We start from the raw sequence: 18,812 nt of genomic DNA, 5'->3' as shown, positions 1-18,812 counted from the left end.
AGTCCTGAAAAAACAATGTATTTTAGAAATCAGAAGGGTTTAGATATGTGCTTAAGCCATTACTAGTTCAGAGCCCAAAGAGGAAACTATTAATTTATCTTGTCAAGTGGAAAATAGAATCACGTGTATTCTGATAGGCAACAGCATACCAGAATTGGTTAGGTTTTTGTGGGTTTGTTTCATTTAAAGGCCTGCTTGGATGCTAGGATTTCACAAACACTGAGGAAGTCAAAGTTAAATCAGCTTCATCTTCAGTTTTGAAGCTGGCAACTGTCCTTTCCTTTACCTCTGTTTTCTGGAAAACACAAGGGACTGAAAGTTCAGAGACAAATTGCATTCTCTACCATGTTCATAAATGCAACCCTTTCCTCACTTTTGTGGGTTTGTCTGGTGCTCTGAAATAGGTAATTTATGTTTCTTTTCCACTGAAAAATGGTGTGGTGGGCAAAAGATCAAGAATTACTAGTCAAAATACCGAACTCTTCATTCCATAATGGAAAAAAAGACCCCATAAAGGTGCTAAGATAAGCTCAACTTAGACAACTTTTTAGCGTTGATATTCTTTGATAGTGTGAATGTTGCTTCAGACCATAGTTAATTACAATGATGAAATGGCTTTGGATTTTGGGACAAAGTATAATTTTCTTTTATGCTTTTAAGTGAGGAAAAAGAACTGTATCAATTTTGATTTTTTTTTTAATTTTTTTTGAAGCATGATTGCTACTGATTGCAACTGTACTAAGACATCAGTTAAATAAAATCTGAAAGCAGTAAGCCTTCCAAAAGGCCTAAATTAGACATAACATCCTTGTAGGTACGTGTGTTCAAGAGTAGGTTATTTTAATACCTTATTTTTAGTCTAAACATGTATTTTCTATTAGCAGCCAAGGTCAGGCCTTCTCAGATCATTCTGTGCACAAGGAAAATGTTTGAGTTTGCTTTCTTAAAAAAAAAAACAACAAACATAATATGGATGCTTTTAACCTTAGTGCTGGCAGTGGTGAAGACAAAGGAAACCGAACCAATGGGTTCAGCATTATTTAGCCTCCTTCCTGCCTTTGTTTCGCCTTTATGTATAGAAATACTCTCTGAACAGCAATAACTACAACCCATCTACAGTGATATGATGCTCATGACTGCATATGTCATGGGTAAGACTTGAGAAGCTCTCTTCTAAGGAAAACCTGCGAAACTTCGTATTATAGTTTAAAAACATACTCTTCTATTACACTACCTAATGAAGAGGAAACCTTGTATGAGAAAATGAAGTCGTGCACACATTTCAAAGATAAGTATCTGTAATAGCATTTGTGCTATAGACAGTAAAATACAGATTATAAATGTTTATTATTATAAATATTATTATTGATAATAATTAATTATTATAATAAATATTGTGTCCAGTTCTGGGCCCCTCAGTTTAAGAAGGACAGGGAGCTCCCAGTGAAAGTCCAGCACAAAGCCCCAAAGATGATTAAAGGAGTGGAACATCTTTCTTACGAGGAGAGACTGAGGGAGCTGGGGCTATTTAGCTTGGAGAGGAACAGACTGAGAGGTGACCTCATTCCTGTTTATAAATATGTAAAGGATGAGTGCTCAGAAGATGGAGTCAGGATCTTCTTGGTGATGTCCAATGACAGGACAAGGAGCAGTGGGTGGAAGCTGAGGCATAGGAAGTTCCATGTGAACATGAGGAAGAATTTTTTTCACTGTGAGGGTGACAGAACCTTGGAACAGGCTGCCCAGGGAGGTTGTGGAGTCTCCCTCTCTGGAGATATTCAACATTCATCTGCATGCGTTCCAGTGTGATCTGGTATAGGTGATCCTGCTCTGGCAGGGAGGTTGGACTGGATAATCTTTTGATGTCCCTTCCACCCCCTAAAATTCTGTAATTCTGTGAATGAATTATAGACGCACAACAGATGCATTAGCTGAATTTACTACAAATTTCTGCATAATTTGACCCAAATATCAATAATATTTTAGAGCCATGTAGCTCCTTCCCCTCTGGAAACAGGATATTGAACTTCCGTAAAACTGAAAGGTTAGTAATGCTGTTTGACCTTTGTAATACCATACAAGAAATGGATTGGGTAAAAGTTGTCAGCCATGGATTACATAGATTACAAAAGGAAAACAATGAAAGAGAGTTCTGAGTTTTGTTTTGTTCCTGTTGCCTCCAGCAGTTGAACTTGGAATTAAAGAGGAAAGCTGCTTTCCTGACATGTTTGCAGCTCTTCAATTATAAATCTTAACCTGTCCCTAAATGCCTTCCAAAATGGTCAGAGCTTCCTAAGATTAGCTATAGAATTACCGATAAAGCAGTTTCCAATTTGAGAAGTACAGAAGGAGCCTCACTTGAGCATTGCCTCAAGAAGACTTATTTGAGAGCCTATTACTAAATCTTGTCATTCAGGGCACAGATCTACAGTCATTATGATTGCTTACTGTTGCCTTTGCAGATAAACGAGATGCTTTGCAACTGTTTTTACAAATGTTTTGTTGCCATTAATTTAGAAGTTACTTTTCTCTTTTGTGGGATTTTCTTATTTCACAGCTTGAGACTTATCTACATGGAGCAATTCGTGAAAATTAATGAGAGTCAACTAAAGATGTGACTTAGAAATAGATCAGTTAAACATCATTAAAACCCCGAAGGACCTTCTTAGGGAGATTTCAAGTGGTCCTAATGTAATTTAATTTGCTTCTATAGTGAAGTTAGATCATTCAAATGTAATTCTAAAGGAGAACATTCACATTAGGATTTAATGCAGTTTTACAGCTTCTCTTTAAAGTAACATTTTTAGTTAATTCACTTTCCTGATTGTCCCTGTATAAATGATTCCCTAATCCCACAAGTGTTTTTAGTTCTGGCTAATCCTTGACGCTTCTTAATAAGGAACTGCGTAATCTGGGTAGTGTGTATACCATTTACTGAGCTGGAAAACATCCCATTTCCAGTCTCTGCTGCATCTAGTAAGATTTGGTCTCTGAGTATTCAGCTTTACCAGGAAACTATAGGGCAGTTGTAAGACAGGCTAAACCTTAGGCAATAGTTTTTTGTTCTCCAAATCAATTAGCTGATACTAATGCAATCAGACTCTCATGTATTATCCAAGCTAAAAAGCCTTTAAGATGCTCTCTAGGGGATATTTTTAGCATCTTCATCCAAACTTTCCCTGGGGGGTGACCCATTTTCAGTTAAATGTCAAGCCTGAGAAGGTGCTTGAACCTTGCTGTAATGCCAAAGTGTAATTCTTGAGTGGAGAGCTTGAGAAGTCTATATGTGAGGAGATTTAAACTCCGTACTGGATTTCTTAGGTGTCAGCAAAGGCTGCCTAGAGGATGTATTTGGCCTGTATAAATTTCATCAGGCAGCTCAATGCCTCGGGCATTTGGGTGATTTTAGCTGAGTCATGGATTGAATCGAACGTGCTGCTGTTACTCATACCGTGCTGCACTCATGCTAGCTTTAAAACGTGAAAGTGCTGACTGGAGCAAAGTATTATGGGGCTTGAAGTTCAGATTGCAACATGGGAGGCTTCCTGTTCCAGTTGCTGGCTTCCAGTTTTCTTGGGTGTTGTCTTTTTTTTCTGCAGGCATGGTGGCAGAAGGTGTGGGAGTCAGGTAGCTGCTGGTTTTGGTTTTCTGTTTTATGCTGTGGGTTTTTTTCCCCTCTACCTGTATTTCACTGCACTGCTGCTGCAAGGAGGCTAAGCTAAGGTAATCATGAATTGTATTGTTTGATTTACTAGTGGCCAGGCAGAGAGGGACCTGGGGGTACTGGTTGATGGTAGGCTGAACATGAGCCTGCAGTGTGCCCAGGCGGCCAAGAGGGCCAATGGCATCGTGCCCTGTATCAGGAACAGTGTGGCCAGCAGGAGCAGGGAGGTCATTCTGCCCCTGTACACTGCACTGGTTAGGCCACACCTTGAGTACTGTTTCCTGTTCTGGGCCCCTCAGTTCAGGAAGGATGTTGACTTGCTGGAACGTGTCCAGAGAAGGGCAACAAAGTTGGTGAAGGGTTTGGAGCACAAGCCTTATGAGGAGAGGCTGAGCGAGCTGGGGTTGCTTAGCCTGGAGAAGAGGAGGCTCAGGGGAGACCTTATTGCTGTCCACAACTACCTGAAGGGAGTTTGTAGCCAGGTGGGGGTTGGTCTCTTCTCCCAGGCAACCAGCACCAGAACAAGAGGACACAGTCTCAAGCTGCACGAGGGGAGGTTCAGACTGGATGTTAGGAAGAAGTTCTGCACAGAGAGAGTGATTGGCCATTGGAATGGGCTGCCCAGGGAGGTGGTGGGGTCACCATCACTGGAGGTGTTTAGGAGGAGACTGGATGGGGTGCTTGGTTGCATGGTTTATTTGATTAGGTGGTGTTGGATGATAGGTTGAACATGATGATCTTGAAGGTCTCTTCCAACCTGGTTCTGTCCTATTCAATTCTATTCTTAGCTAAGGTAATTATACATTGTGATTATGATATCTTGTTACATTAAACTCTTACCCTTTATCTCAGCCTGGAGTTGCGTCTGTTACTCTTCCCCTCAATTTTGTCTTGGTGGAGCAGGTAGGTTAGCCCTTGTGCTAAACTGTTACGAGGTGCTTTACATATATTATACCATTATATATTTCTCCAGGAAGATGTATTGCTGATAAGAAATTATACCATTTGGTCTATGCTGTTAAACCAAATCTGAACTGTTGTGCTTCTATTTTGTATGTTTTAGGTGGAGCTTTAAAGTAAAGACACAGGAGTAAAGTGCAGATAGTGATGACATGGGTGAAATAGAGTGATCCTTATGGTATCTAGAGATGTGAATTTCAGCCTTGTGACAAAACTGTGATTAATCCTGCTATGCATAGGTCCTTGGTCATTTAACTTCAGGAGCTGAAAGTAATGAAGTGGATTGACAGACATGTCATTCATTTGTATAAAATTTACCACAGAAACAGTGCTCTTAACCGTATTTGCCTTATGAGCTGCCAACTTCAGAACAGAGATAAGTACAGTTTAATAGAATAGCACAAAGCTACAAGAAGAATAGCCCCACTAATAACAATAATACTAATGAAATAAAATGAGTGGTATACAACACAACTGATCACCTCCCACCTGCTCTGCTCACACTTCTCCCACCCATCTTCCTCTCTTACATATTCTGGGCATGATGTAAATATCTCATTGGCTGGTTTGAAGGTATTCATAACCCACTGGCTAATTCAGTTTGGCTTACCAGACTGTGGCTCCTCACAGATTATTGTGAAAATTAACCTTATCCTAGATGAACCCAGGGCAGAAGTCACTTTCAGTGGTGCTAGGGACCTAATACCCTTGTTTGAAGTTTACAGTAGTGCAATAGTACCTTTATCAGATCTTCTTCCTTCAAGGCCAAATTTTCCAAAAGGTTCTCCTACTCACATGTTTAAAAAGGCTTTCAAATTTTAGCTTCTGAGCTCTGATAAATTATAGCCTAAGGTGGTCTGGTTGGAAAATGAGAAGCCACTGAATAAAGAAAATGCTGAAATTTCACTCTCCATAGGGATTACCAGTTTCATTAGCCTCAGTGAAACCCACATTTCACTAAATTTAGAGCTACATCAGAGCTCAATAAAGATAATGCCTTTAATGTATGCTCTGGGCAGTGAAGTTGAAACTATTTTCAAGTAATTTTCTTCAGTGTTGTGTGAAGCTGTCCTGTAACCTTCTCATGACTTAGAATTTTTCTTTCTCAGTAAACAAGTGGTTTTCTTCCAAAGCATCCCAAATTGTCCATGACAAAGGTGTATCACCACTTCATGTAGTGTCATGTTTTAGCACCACCTGGTAAAATAACATCACAGCATGTGTGTTTCAATGTGGTTTTTTTTTTCTGTACCCATGTCAAACACTGTTGAATAATGCAGAGGCTTTTACTTCTCTCCCCCCCCCCCCCCCCCCCCCTGCATCTTAAATCTACCAAGCTAAACAGAGTTCAAATTTGAAGGGAAGGCAGAAAACCCTGATATAGTCTCCTTAGAAGAATGAACATGGATAGATTGTGCAATTATACAATGCAACAGAAGTATGCAAACAAGACAAGAAATGAAGATAGGGGCTACAAACCAAGATTCTGTGGCATGTATGGTTTGGGTTTTTTTCATAGTATTGTTAACTTCAGACTATGGCAGTGAATTTCACTGTATTGTGGGCAGACACCAGATATCTCACTTTTGATGAAATCAAAGGGCAACAAAGCTAGTGAGGGGTTTGGAGCACAAGCCCTGTGAGGAGAGGCTGAGGGAGCTGGGGTTGCTTAGCCTGGAGAAGAGGAGGCTCACGGGAGACCTTTTAGCTGTGTACAACTACTTGAAGGGAGGTTGTGGACAGGCAGAGGTTGGTCTCTTTTCCCAGGCAACTGGCACCAGATCAAGAGGAGACAGTCTCAAGCTGCACCAGGGGAGGTTTAGGCTGGATGTTAGGAAGGAGTTCTTCACAGAAAGAGTGATTTGCCATTGGAATGTGATGCCCAGGGAGGTGGTGGAGTCACCATCACTGGAAGTGTTTATGAAGAGACCGGATGGGGTGCTTGGTGACATGGTTTAGTTGATTAGATAGTGTTGGATGATAGGTTGGACACGATGATCACAAAGGTCTCGTCCAACCTGGTCTGGTCTGGTCTATTCTATTCTATTCTAGTGTTCAGTTTTCTTCCCTGGAACTTTAGTCAGTTACATCTGACAGTGTTCAAATAAGCTCAACTACAGAGTCAGTTTTTCAATACTTAAGGTGATGTGATTTCATGGTCTGTGGCTCTTAATACCAGTAGTGATCAAACAATAGTGAAAGCAAACAGAGCTTTGCCTGAATGTATACGTCTACTCTAGAATGGTTATTTTTAGCAGTATGTTTTAGACTTCTTCCAGGTAAAAACTGTGGTTTGCTAGAACAAAGATACTTATCTCTAAGTAGGTATTTGTCTATTCATTTTAATCAATTTGTCTATGTACTAGTACACCAATATTTAAGAATTTGGCTATTTTAAACATTTTCAATGCAGAGTGTGCTGTTACAAAGAGAATGTTTTATGTCCCATTGGTACTGGATGGTCTCCTTCCCTACTCTTTATTTAAAGTTAGAATGAGGGTAAATGATTGCACAGGGACAAGACATAGGGGTATCTGTCAGATGAGAGTTAAGTATCTGGTGACAGAATTAATATGAGGTGATAGAATGAATGGTGAAAAGATTACGACCTTTAATGTTATGTGTTACATGGCTAGGTAGTAACTAAACACCAAGCCTCTTGCACTCTGTTTTTCTGAAAGTCACGTTAAAGGGATTTTCACCAGAAACTTGTGTTTCTTATCAGGGACTTGTGTTTCTTGGGATTGATCCACAAGACATTGCAGTCCTTCCCACATTGCTAAACAGGTGGGAGCATTGCACAGAATAAAATCTATGTAGTGTGGGAGTCTGTGGTCAAACTAGGAATCAGATGATACAGGTAACAGTTCTTTCTCAAACATTGTCATTTATGGTTGACAGGAATTCTGGTCTAAATAAGCACAACTGGGGCACTCTTCCATGTTTAAAATCTTGCCTAAATTCAGAGGGATGAATTTGAAGTGTGGTGTGGTGGGTTGATGGCTGCCTCTATAGGTGGTGAAGAGCTGTCTGAGAGAGAGTAGGTCTTTTGGGATGACAGATGATAATCTCTGTTTCCATGAAGAATAAACACTGGGGAGTGCAGTGGGTCACTGATAGTGAGGATTTGGTTTTGTTGGTTGATTAAAACTACAGATTTAGTAGTTGAAACAATGGTTTTTTTCAGAACTGAGCCAATGCAGTGTCTACTGTGAGGTATATAGAGTAGATTATAGGTTCTACTAGTGATTGATACAAAGTGAAAGTGTTCCTTAGAGGGCTTTGAAACAGGAGCTCTGTGGTCTCCTCTAGTGAATTGCACAGCTGAGTCTTCCTTGCATTTCTTGACCTCTGTAGAAGAATCAAGACATAAGGAAAAGAAATACACTTCTTGATATCGACAGGTGGACCTCATCTGTTTTCTAGTGGCTGGGAGCTAAGTAAAGCCTTTTCTTATTTAGCGGTTGGGTGAAAAGTAACCCCCTCTTGGTCATGTAGAGGATTACCTGTTGCCTTCTTATTATCCCAGTACCTTCAGCTAAATGTGTCTTTATTTTTGACCTGGATTGTGATGAAATGTTACTCATTGTCCAACAGATGCCACACTCCCCAGCAGAACTTACTTTGTACTGCAGTGCAGGATTTTCATATCTGTAGTCTGCTTCCCAAGGTAGTTGACAATCTGTGTAAAAGTTGATGAACCATCTTTACCTCTGGGTCTTGGGTCTACCAACTATGTGAGCTTTTCACATTTAGTTATATTAAACTGTACTTCCTCCAAGGTTTTTCTGACTCTTAATTTCCCCTTACCACTTTCTTTCTGCCAGCCTGCTGACCTTTACCCTTTTCTCTCTATAATTCTCATATGCAGCCTTCTCCAGGTGAAAACTTGCAAGGATAGGACACAGGAGATGAATGTTCTTGGCATCAACAGAAAACAGTTAGGGTGTTTTTTCCCCCTCTCTTGCTGTTGCTTCAGAGGCAGCTCTACTTTGGTAATGCTTCACTTTTGAATTCTGTGGCTGAAAGGGACTGTAAACACAACTTCTGCAAAATGCTGTTAGATACAGGTGAGACAGAAAAGATTATGTGAAGAGCTAAGTGTTACTAGTATTAGTAGAAATAGTTAACTACTCTTTTTCGAAAACAGCACTTATAATTCTTCTGTGTAATGCACTTGTGTCTCTCAGGAGAGGCAGTAAGCTTATATCCTACCATCTTTCTTAGGAAGCCAGTTAACAAGTTGTTTTCAGTATCTCTCCATCCCGTGGAGCTGACTACAAATTAGTACATTTTCTCCCTGAAATAGGTTTATTTTCTGTTATTATTCAGTCACATCAGAGCCTGTCTGTTACTTGCCACGATACTCCTAATGCTGTGACATCTTCATTCCACTGCTCTCCAGAAGCAATACCTCTTGTTTACAGCATTAAACTGAGTATAGGAGAAAAGCTTTAGCATGGTGTCTTAAGATAAGGTTGACCACAGTACTTTAGTTTTTGAAGGCAGCTTCTTTTTCTAGCTTTGCCAGTATTCTGAATCCAACCCACTTTTATTGATGAAGAAAAAGCTTTAGTTACAAAAATAAAGACACTTGTAGATGATAACTATTGCTAGAACATAGTGGCAACATAAAAGTATAGTTTCAAGAATGCAAACAAGAAATGGAAATGGATTGGTGAGGGTTTGCCAATAAGATTACTCTCTCTTGAAGTGCTACATTCTTTTCTTTGCCAATAGTGCTGACTTTGGTTGTTTATGAAGTAAACATGTGATTAATGTGGGCAAGAGCCTGTTTCTGGGTATACTGACAGCTCCAAAGAGAACATAAAAAAACAGGAGGAAGGGGATCAGAGGAATACTTTCTACAGACAGACTAATACCAAGTAATCTCACTAAGGTAATATGTGGAAGAAATCTTTCAGAGAGAATGCAACTTTCTGCTGGTTTTATGTTGCTTTGTGTTTTGGATTTTTGTTTTGTTTCATTTTTCAGTTACAGCAAACACAAATACCCCGGGCATTATGCAGACCTGTATAATGTAATATGTTCCAAATAGATTTAAATGTAAGGTCTTGAGTCATTATTATCATCTTCATAATAAGGCCCTGGATCTCTGCAAAATTTAGGCATAAATGAATAAAACCAACAAGCTAGTGGAGGACAAATGTGTGGATAATATTGATCAGAACATGAGGAGTGACATCTTTATTTATATAGCTTAGCAGGTAGACACAAAGATATCACAACTGTGAGCTAGGTGACCCCCAGATGATTTGAAACCTTGAAATTTTGTGTGTCTGTTAGAAGCAGTTTTTCTTGAGCTGAAGCTTGAGCACATACATCACATTTGGCTTTGCATTAGGACTCAGTGGGCCCTTTCTTCAGATGTTTCATTTTACTGACCTTCATGACATGATGCCATCCTGAGGGCAAGTTGCAGTATCCTGCAGTGCATCCATGTAGCAAGAGAGTATAACCTTATGTGCTTTCAAAAGTACATGGAGATTCTTTGCTAGCTACACCAGTTGACTTGCTGTAGAGCTGACCCTTGAACAGGCTTTTGCAGTGAAGTATGGTGAAGAAGTGACAAATTCAGCTTAAGCCTGTGGGCTTTAGACTGTTTCAACAGTTAGCTATATGAAGATAGTAAACTCAGCTCACCACTTGTTTAGATGATACCAGTTAGTTGACAACTTACTATCAGCACCAAGCTGATAATACTTTCTTAAACCTTCTGACATCTCACACCATATTTTTTTTTTGTTATCCCATTTTATGTGTTCTGTTCAATAATGTCCTCATTAATAATGATATTGTTCTATACTTTGCTCGTCCTGGTGGCTCTAGCTATGTTCTATAGGCCCCTTGCAATGGCAGTTCATATTAATGTTAGAAATGGACTTCCAAAACACTGTTTATTATAACTGACCCTGCCTCATTTATAATGGAGAAATCAATTTCCCAATAGCATTATGAACATTCCAGAAAACAAGAAGATCTATCCATAGAGCTGATGGATGCAAACAGCAGTGAGTAAAGAATTACCTGACCAATTGAATATATACAGATGCTGACAATAATTACATGATGTGGCCTAGTCATATTCCATCATCCCCATGACAAAAGAAAACCACTATGATCAGTGTCAGAGATAATGAAGTTCTACTGCAAAACATTTATTTTCGAAGAGGAGCTATTATTTTTTTTCAATGTACATGGGTGTGAACAGCACACATTTTAGGATTATGCTAAGCAAACAGCTCCAAATTCTCCATGAATTTTAATTTTTCCTTCAGTTATTCACAGATTGAATATTTGCTCATTCACCCAGTCTTGGTGACTGGGAAGGCATTTTTCCTTGTCTCCCATTCGATGCCTAGGGAAGGGCTGAAGGTAGTCAGTATGTGACATGGCTATTCAGTGTGGAACATCCATCCCATAGTGTCACTATGAAAAACGTACATTCTGTGTAGGGCTGTACCCAGTTGAAACAAGGTGTACCATAAGCTATGAAGCTGCTGAAGATGACACATCATAGATCATTCTCTAAGAAGATACAACCTGAACTATGTTCCAAAGCTTTATGCTTTTTATTGTGTTTCTAATTGGCTCTTGCTATCTCAGAACCTAAATCTCTTAAATTTCCCTTTTACCATTTAGACAGTTTGGCTATTAAGTGTCTCTAATTGAAAGAGCTAACATTTATATGCTTGCTGGGGATGCACAGGTGAAAGGAATCCAACATTTTAAACCCATTTGGTAGTGATAAAATCAGATAGATCCACAATAACTTATGATGTGTGTAGAGTTCAAGTTCCAGACTTCATGCTGGGTTTTTTTTGTTGTTGTTTGTGCCTGTATAGATACCAATTTGGCAAACATCTCTCCAATTGTAAAAACTATTGGACATGAAATTTAATCTGGCAGAAAATGTGCAAGAATTTGCATCAGTAACCATCTTTATAAAAATATTTATCATTGGAGCTGAGAAGCTTTCCCATTGGTCTATTTCCAAGAGTAGTAAAAAGTTTCTCCCAAGAGAGTTAAAAGTCAGTAACAGAACATTCTGGGGAAATACTTGCTCTAGATATTTCTTGAGTTCTAAAAGTAGTTTTGTAGAAATAGGTATTCTTGTCATGTATCTCCAGTAAATTAGAATAGCAGAAAAAATGCTAGAAAATAGAAACTGCAAGTGTGCAGTGCACACTTCACTGTGTCCTTTGTTATTTTTTTATTTTTTTTTATGACCTGAGGTAAGCGAATTTCAGATCAGGGTATGTGAAATGAGATGAATAAAGGTCTGTTCTGGGAAGCTGTTATTCATCAATCAATTAACTTGGAAAATGTTAAAAAATTCTAATCTTCCTGCTTCAGCTATATTGAATTAAACTGTGACACCCAGGCAGTTAAATTTTCTCCTTGAAATATATACTTTGATACAGTATTTGAACATCCATCTGCTTTCTGAGGTAAGCAGATGTGGCCACTTCTACTGCAGTGTGAACTAAGAAAACATATCTCTCTTCCTGGAAAAAAATGCAATATGCCTCTACATCTATATTAATTTTTAAGTAAGACTGAACATATTTCAATGTATTAAATTTATCTGAATTTCCTTGAAGCAATATAATCTTCATTTTGTAATTCATGCCTTACCTTTTATTCATAAGTTTTTCTTATTTCTAAAATATGAAATTAATCTTTTGTTGCTGGTTTACAATGAAGAGCACAACACTTTAAGCACAAAGTCTGAACTGCTGTTTCTTTCTCTGACTTGCCTGAATTATTGCAGGTTGCTTATAGATTAACACAGCAGTGACTGACTGACTGAATAGAATAGAGTTAACCAGGTTGGAAAAGGAGCCCTCCACGCAAGATACCACATTTTAACAGCCATATTTTGATTTTATATTAAATGATTGTGATATATTTTTTACCATGTTTACCTGCTTGAGTCCTAAACTATCAGAAGAGCTTAGGGTTTGAGTAACTTGTATATATTAGAACATCTCTATTTGAATTTAGAAGCAGTAATGTTTAAATATTTAAGCTAAAGTAATTTAAAATGTGTCTTTCATTCTTATCTTGGCAAAACAATCATAGTCTGTGATCAAAGAAAATGCTGAAGGTTTTTGTGTCAGCATAACATGCTGCAAGTCACCGACTTTCGGGACATCCTATATGGGTGACACAATCCAAGTGATAACGTGTGCAAGACCACTGATGAATTAGGAAAAGCCACTCAATACTCAGAATTGGTAATTTTATCTGCACATGCCTATGTGTTATGTGCAACATGAGTACAAAGGTTTGAAAATTAGCTTTCCTTTTAAACAAATATATTTCCAGAGCTACTACTTAAAATTCCCTCTTTTTTGGAGAGGAATTCTGTTTAATATAAATTCAGTCTTACTGAAATGAGTACCTAAATTTAAAGCCAAGCTGGAAAAGACAGATGAATTGGAAGAACAGATGCCAGCACTACTGATAAGTGCTCTGCATCTACTTCTCTGGATGTTGTTAAATCACACACAAATTCCTTAGGCTGGGAAGATAAATAAAGATAACTGATCACAGCAATCTGCATGACAACAGGGAGAAGAACATAGGTTACAGGGAGATTGGAAAGACCACACTTGTGCTGATCTGCATGTGCATCACTGTGGTGTTAATTGCAGTCTCAGCATCTGTGTAAATATTCCAGTTATTAAAAAAAAAAACAAAAATAGTTAGTGTTGTCCAGTACATGATGCAGAAATGTGCCAGCAGCAATAACCGGGGAGAGACATTTCCTCCTTTGTATATAATTAACTGGAAGAAAACCAAAAAAACTAGGAGTAAAGTCAACAGATAGCTTGGAGGGACTTTTGAAAATGTGATGGTGGAATTCTGGACAAAATAATCAACATGAACATGAAGTGGTTAAAAAAGTAATTGAGTATATGCACAAAGGAATGAAGATGAGAAAATGACAGTGGTGTTGTTTATTTTCACTATCCTGTTGCGAAAAGATGAAAGAGAAGCAGGTAAGATACTGTTGTGCCTGAAACACTGGGAAAACTGATGGATGTACTTAGTGAGAAATGTGACCCCACAGAAGGAGATCATGGACAAGAGGCTGTTGTGCTGCTTTTATTTTCTACATAAATCCAAGCAGAAGAGAACATAATTATACTAAGAGCTGAGAACTCCTGTAACCTCATGAAACTGGAAACATTCAAGATGCCTCTTTAATAACAGTTTTGTTTGTGGCAGATTTGTCTCTTACAGGAAAGACTCATAATCCAATGGGAGATGGTTAGTGACCTGCTACACCGCTTAGATATACACAAGTCTATAGGGATGAATGGCATACACCCAAGGGTACAGAGAGAGCTGGTGGAAGTGCTTGCAAAGGCAGTTTCCATCATTTATAAGTGCTCATAGCTTACCAGAGAGGTCCCAATTGACTAGAAAGTAGCAGATGTGATGCCTGTGTAAAAGAAGGGTCAGAAGGACAATCCAAGGAAATACAGACCCGTCAGTCTGAGCTCAGTGGCAGGGAAGGTCATAGAGCAGATTACCCTGAGGCCTAGTCAGCATGAGTTCAAGAAGGGCAGGTCCTGCTTGACAAACCTAATCTCCTTCTATGGCAAGGTGACCCACATAGTAGATTAGGGAAAGGCTGTGGATGTTGTTTACCTGGACTTAATAAAGCATTTAACACTTTCTCCCACAGCATTCTCCTGGAGGAACTGACTGCTTATGGTTTGGATGGATGGATGCTTTGCCGGGTAAAAATCTGGAAGGATGGATGGATGGACCAAAGTGTTGTGGTGAGTAGAGTTAAATCCAGCTGGCAGCTAGTCACTAGCAGTGTTCCCCAGGAGCTTGAAAGGACACCTTATCACTCTACAACTACCTGAATGAAGGCTGTAGTGAGGTGGATGTTGGTCTTTTCTCTCTGGTAACTAGCGATAAGACAAGAGGAAATGGCCTCAAGTTGTGCCAGGAGAGGTTTAGATTGGATATTAGAAGAAACTTCTTCACTGCAAGGGTTCTCAAACACTGGAATAGGCTTCCCAGAGAGGTGGTAGAATCACCACCCTTAGAGGGTGTTTTAAAGATCATAGATGTGGTGCTGAGGGACATGGTTTAGCACCAGACTTGGTAAAGTCAGATAATGGTTGGACTCAATGATCTTAAAGGTATTTTCCAAATGAAACAATTCTATGCTCCTATGATCCTGTGATGTACACACACAAAGGGAAAACAAAAAAGAGAGGATCCTGACATTTAGAAATAAATTAAATGTATTATAAACATCTTACATAAAGTAATAGTAACTTTCCATTTTGAATATCCACTCAGTTTGGTCACTTAATTTCACTTATTAGGCTATAAGTGAAATAGGAAACAGAGACTAGTAATGGAGATAATTAGAAGCATGGAAAGAGTTTTCATACACATGCAGAGATTAAAAAGATTAGGGTATTTACGTAAGAACAGAGATTAATAAGAGGTGAAATACAAGAGGTGTGTAAATTATTAATGGTTTCTAGAAGGTTGAGAAGGTCAAGGAGCTGCACCGCTTTAACTGTCTTGAAACACAAGAACAAAGGGTTCACAATGAAATCATAGCCTTTCTGTTTAAAGCTTGATAATGAGAAATCCTCTTTACACAAGTGTAGCCTCGCTGCCTCAATATCTGGGGCAGTGAACTTCAAGGGATTAATGAAAGGGTTTGATATTTCTTGCTCCCTATAATCTTCCAATAACATACGATCTGCATGTTTAAGGTATCCTTGTTGTATTGATCTTTGAAACAGGCTTCTAATGCAGGACAGTATTATCATGCCCCTAATCTAGTCAACAGAACTGGCACTAAGGAAACACTAGATGATTTGTCCTGGACCTGAATTTTAGGTACCTTAATCCGTCGGTAATCTTTTTGGCATTATTTATGCTGTTGGCCAGCCATATCAGAAAGATTTGGTACCACACAGCTTCTTATAAAAGCACTTGTGCCATGGCTCTTCTGTGGTCAAGTGTCCAGCACATAATGGTCTAACTAGAGAATTTTCACTTGCGTAGTAAATTAGATTAATCCTTATGGCACTGGATTTCCTGAACATGTCCATGAGGAAAAAATATGCTTGCTAAATCTGATGCCTCCCTGAAGCAATGGAAATGTTGCTGATGAATGACACGACGTATGTCTGTCCATATCTGTCAAGGAAAACTTTGTATATTTTTCACTGCCAATTCCAGAATCCCATGATGCCACTTTCTTTTATACAAGCCCTTCACTGCCATTTTCCCATTTTGCTGAGACTGCCCCATGCTGGCCTTCTGGAAAGGAAGACTGGGCATGGATCTATTCAGCTGGCAGCTCCCTTCTCACTTTGTACCTCAGGAATAATAAGAAAGCAGAGCACGATCAGTTATTTTGACAAGTCATATAGAGTCCATATTTCTACATGGGCCTTTCCAAGGGTGTTTAGTACACAACAACAGTAATTCTAGCTTGTATTGGAAATATTCAAAGGAATGACTGTCATCTGGCATGTAAGTTTTCAGGATGTAATGTGATGGCTACCTGCCAGAGGTGAGGAGGGAATGTGATATGATATCAAACAATTCCTTATCAAGGAAGAAAGTTTAGTTTGATTTAATGCAAAAATTTCATAAGATATAAACCAGTAAAAAATGCAACAGAGAGCTATTTAGAGGGTTGTTGAAGGAATCTATCATAATGTGATAACTTCATGCTTGTTTCATGTCATCATGCCACTCATTTTTATGCCATGATCATGGAAGAAACCTTTTAAAGAATTGGTTTTTAAAATGATCCTTGAGTAAGTACCACTGGTGTCAAATTGTCCCAATTGATACTGTCAACTATCCAACACTCTTGTTTCCACTTTTCCTTTAGCAACACTCATCTAACAGTTCTACTTTTAGGTCTTTTTCTCTATCATTTTTAAAATTAATTTCCCACATAGCCCTGTATCAGCTGCCTTAGTGAAGTCCAGACAGAGGACACCTAAGGATTTTATTTATTTTTAAAGTCAGATCTCTTTTCAAAAAGAATGACCTAACTTTGAGTCCATTTTGTATTTATTTTGTCCATCAGCACCATCTGTTTGAAAGTACTGTGTTCCACTGACGTACAAATAGAGCGGAGACTGTCTGGATCACTTTTTCTCTCCCCATTGCTTCATAAACATCAGCTCAGTAATTGCTGCTACCTGTTCATATGACAGGTTGAGACGCTTATTAAAAGAATTTTCATGTGAATGCATGTGTTAAGTTTTTCAGAACACCAGACTAGAAATTCATGAAGCCTCCTGAGTATAATTTCTACCTCATCCATGATCAGTACCATCTCACACTTGCATTTCCAGTATCCAGATTTTCTGTGCCTCCAGGTCAAAGTTATTGCCCTTGCTGTAGCCTCATGAAGTATTAATGCAGTTTTGGACCTATTTGTCTTGGTTTTCACCTTTCAACACAAATCAGGGAAACCGCTAACATTTGAGACTTTCAAGGGTGTTCCAAAGGATCCAACCCACTGGTGCACTCTCATAATCTTGTAGCTCTGAGAGCATTTTAGCTATTTCCTTTGTGAAGAAAATCCTTGCCCCAGGAATAATTTCCAATTACTCTAACCAACACAACTTTATCTTTTTGTCATCACCTCTTAGGTGCATAATCAAGATTAATTCTGTGGTTCCAGCAAGTCTCAGTGTGACGCCTCCTGCTTTTTGATTTTGTAAACCTTTTTTATTATTGGAATTTAAATGGTAGGTAACCTTTTAAAAAACGTGCCTAACCTAGCTTTTCTTTCAGTGGCTGCTGTTTTGAGCTAGCTTTTTAGTTCTTAGCACACCCATGGGGAGAGGCTGAGGGAGCTGGGGTTGCTTAGCCTGGAGAACAGGAGACTCGGGGGAGACCTTATTGCTCTCTACAACTACCTGAAGGGAGGTGGTAGACAGGCGGGGGCTGGTCTCTTCTCCTAGGCAACCAGCACCAGAACAAGAGGACACGGTCTCAAGCTGTGCCAGGGGAGGTTTAGACTGGATGTTAGGAAGAAATTCTTCATAGAGAGAGTGATTTGCCATTGGAATGTGCTGCCTGGGGAGGTGGTGGAGTCACCATCATTGGAGGTGTTTAGAAGGAGACGTGATGGGGTGCTTGGTTGCATGGTTTAGTTGATTAGATGGTGTTGGATGATGGGCTAGATGTGATGATCTTGAAGGTCTTTTCCAACCTGGTTTATTCTATTCTATTCTAAGCTTTTTTGCTCATTTGCTTGGTCCCTTCCACTGACATCTGAGTCCAACTTTCCTCTGTGTTGTTCTCTGTTGTATTTTAATGCTAAGGTGTTATCTGTGGTTTCCTGTGCTTTTTCAAATGTTTATTTTCTGTCTTGAAAGTTCTCTGTGGTCTGAAATAGTGTGTCAGAGCAGCTTCCTGCATTGTTGAAAGGATTAAGCTGAAAGATTGGCTTATCATGGCAGGTTTTACATCCTCTTGCCTTTACAAACCTTGATTGAATTTTATGAGTTTAACTTCTCTATTAAAATAATCAGCTTAAAGTAAGGTAAATAATCAGGATCATCATTGCCTTGCTCCTTTGTATTAGCTCTTCAGCTCTGCTACTACCTTGAATGTTGCATGCTTCTGCCACCAGTTTTAATGCACAAACACACAAACTTCTTCCTGACTTCTGTGATACATGTTCACTTCCCTTGTTCTTCCTAGACAAAGAAGAAACTGTATTCTTTTATTTGCTTCAGAATCCTAGTCTTCATGTCCCTCCAAGAAACATCTTTCTTCACTGTGCTTTAACATTTCTGTGTGTTGGTATGCTGATTGACAAAAGATCTCTGTTGATGCACTGGAATAGTGTCTAAAATGAAAACATGGCAGGAAGAAATACACTACTGCAGAGCCTGGAGTGTTCAGTGAAAAGGGATATGTTGTGGATCTAAGAAATCTCACAGTGCATAAAATCTCAGATAAGTTCTCCACCAAACTGACAGTTTTTCTGTACTTTGATGGACTGGTAGTTGGAAAAAAGACCAGACATTAGATAGTCAAGTAGACATTAATAACATATGAGCGCCTCGTATTTGCCAGGGAAAAATTGTGATATGTAGGAGTTATCCAGGAACAAACTTGTGTCCTGGAGCCGACCAAG

Source organism: Dryobates pubescens, chromosome 4 (assembly GCF_014839835.1).
Source record: "Dryobates pubescens isolate bDryPub1 chromosome 4, bDryPub1.pri, whole genome shotgun sequence".
NCBI lineage: Eukaryota > Metazoa > Chordata > Aves > Piciformes > Picidae > Dryobates > Dryobates pubescens.
The sequence above is the reverse complement of the archived record's forward strand: the minus strand, read 5'-3'. Positions refer to the sequence as shown.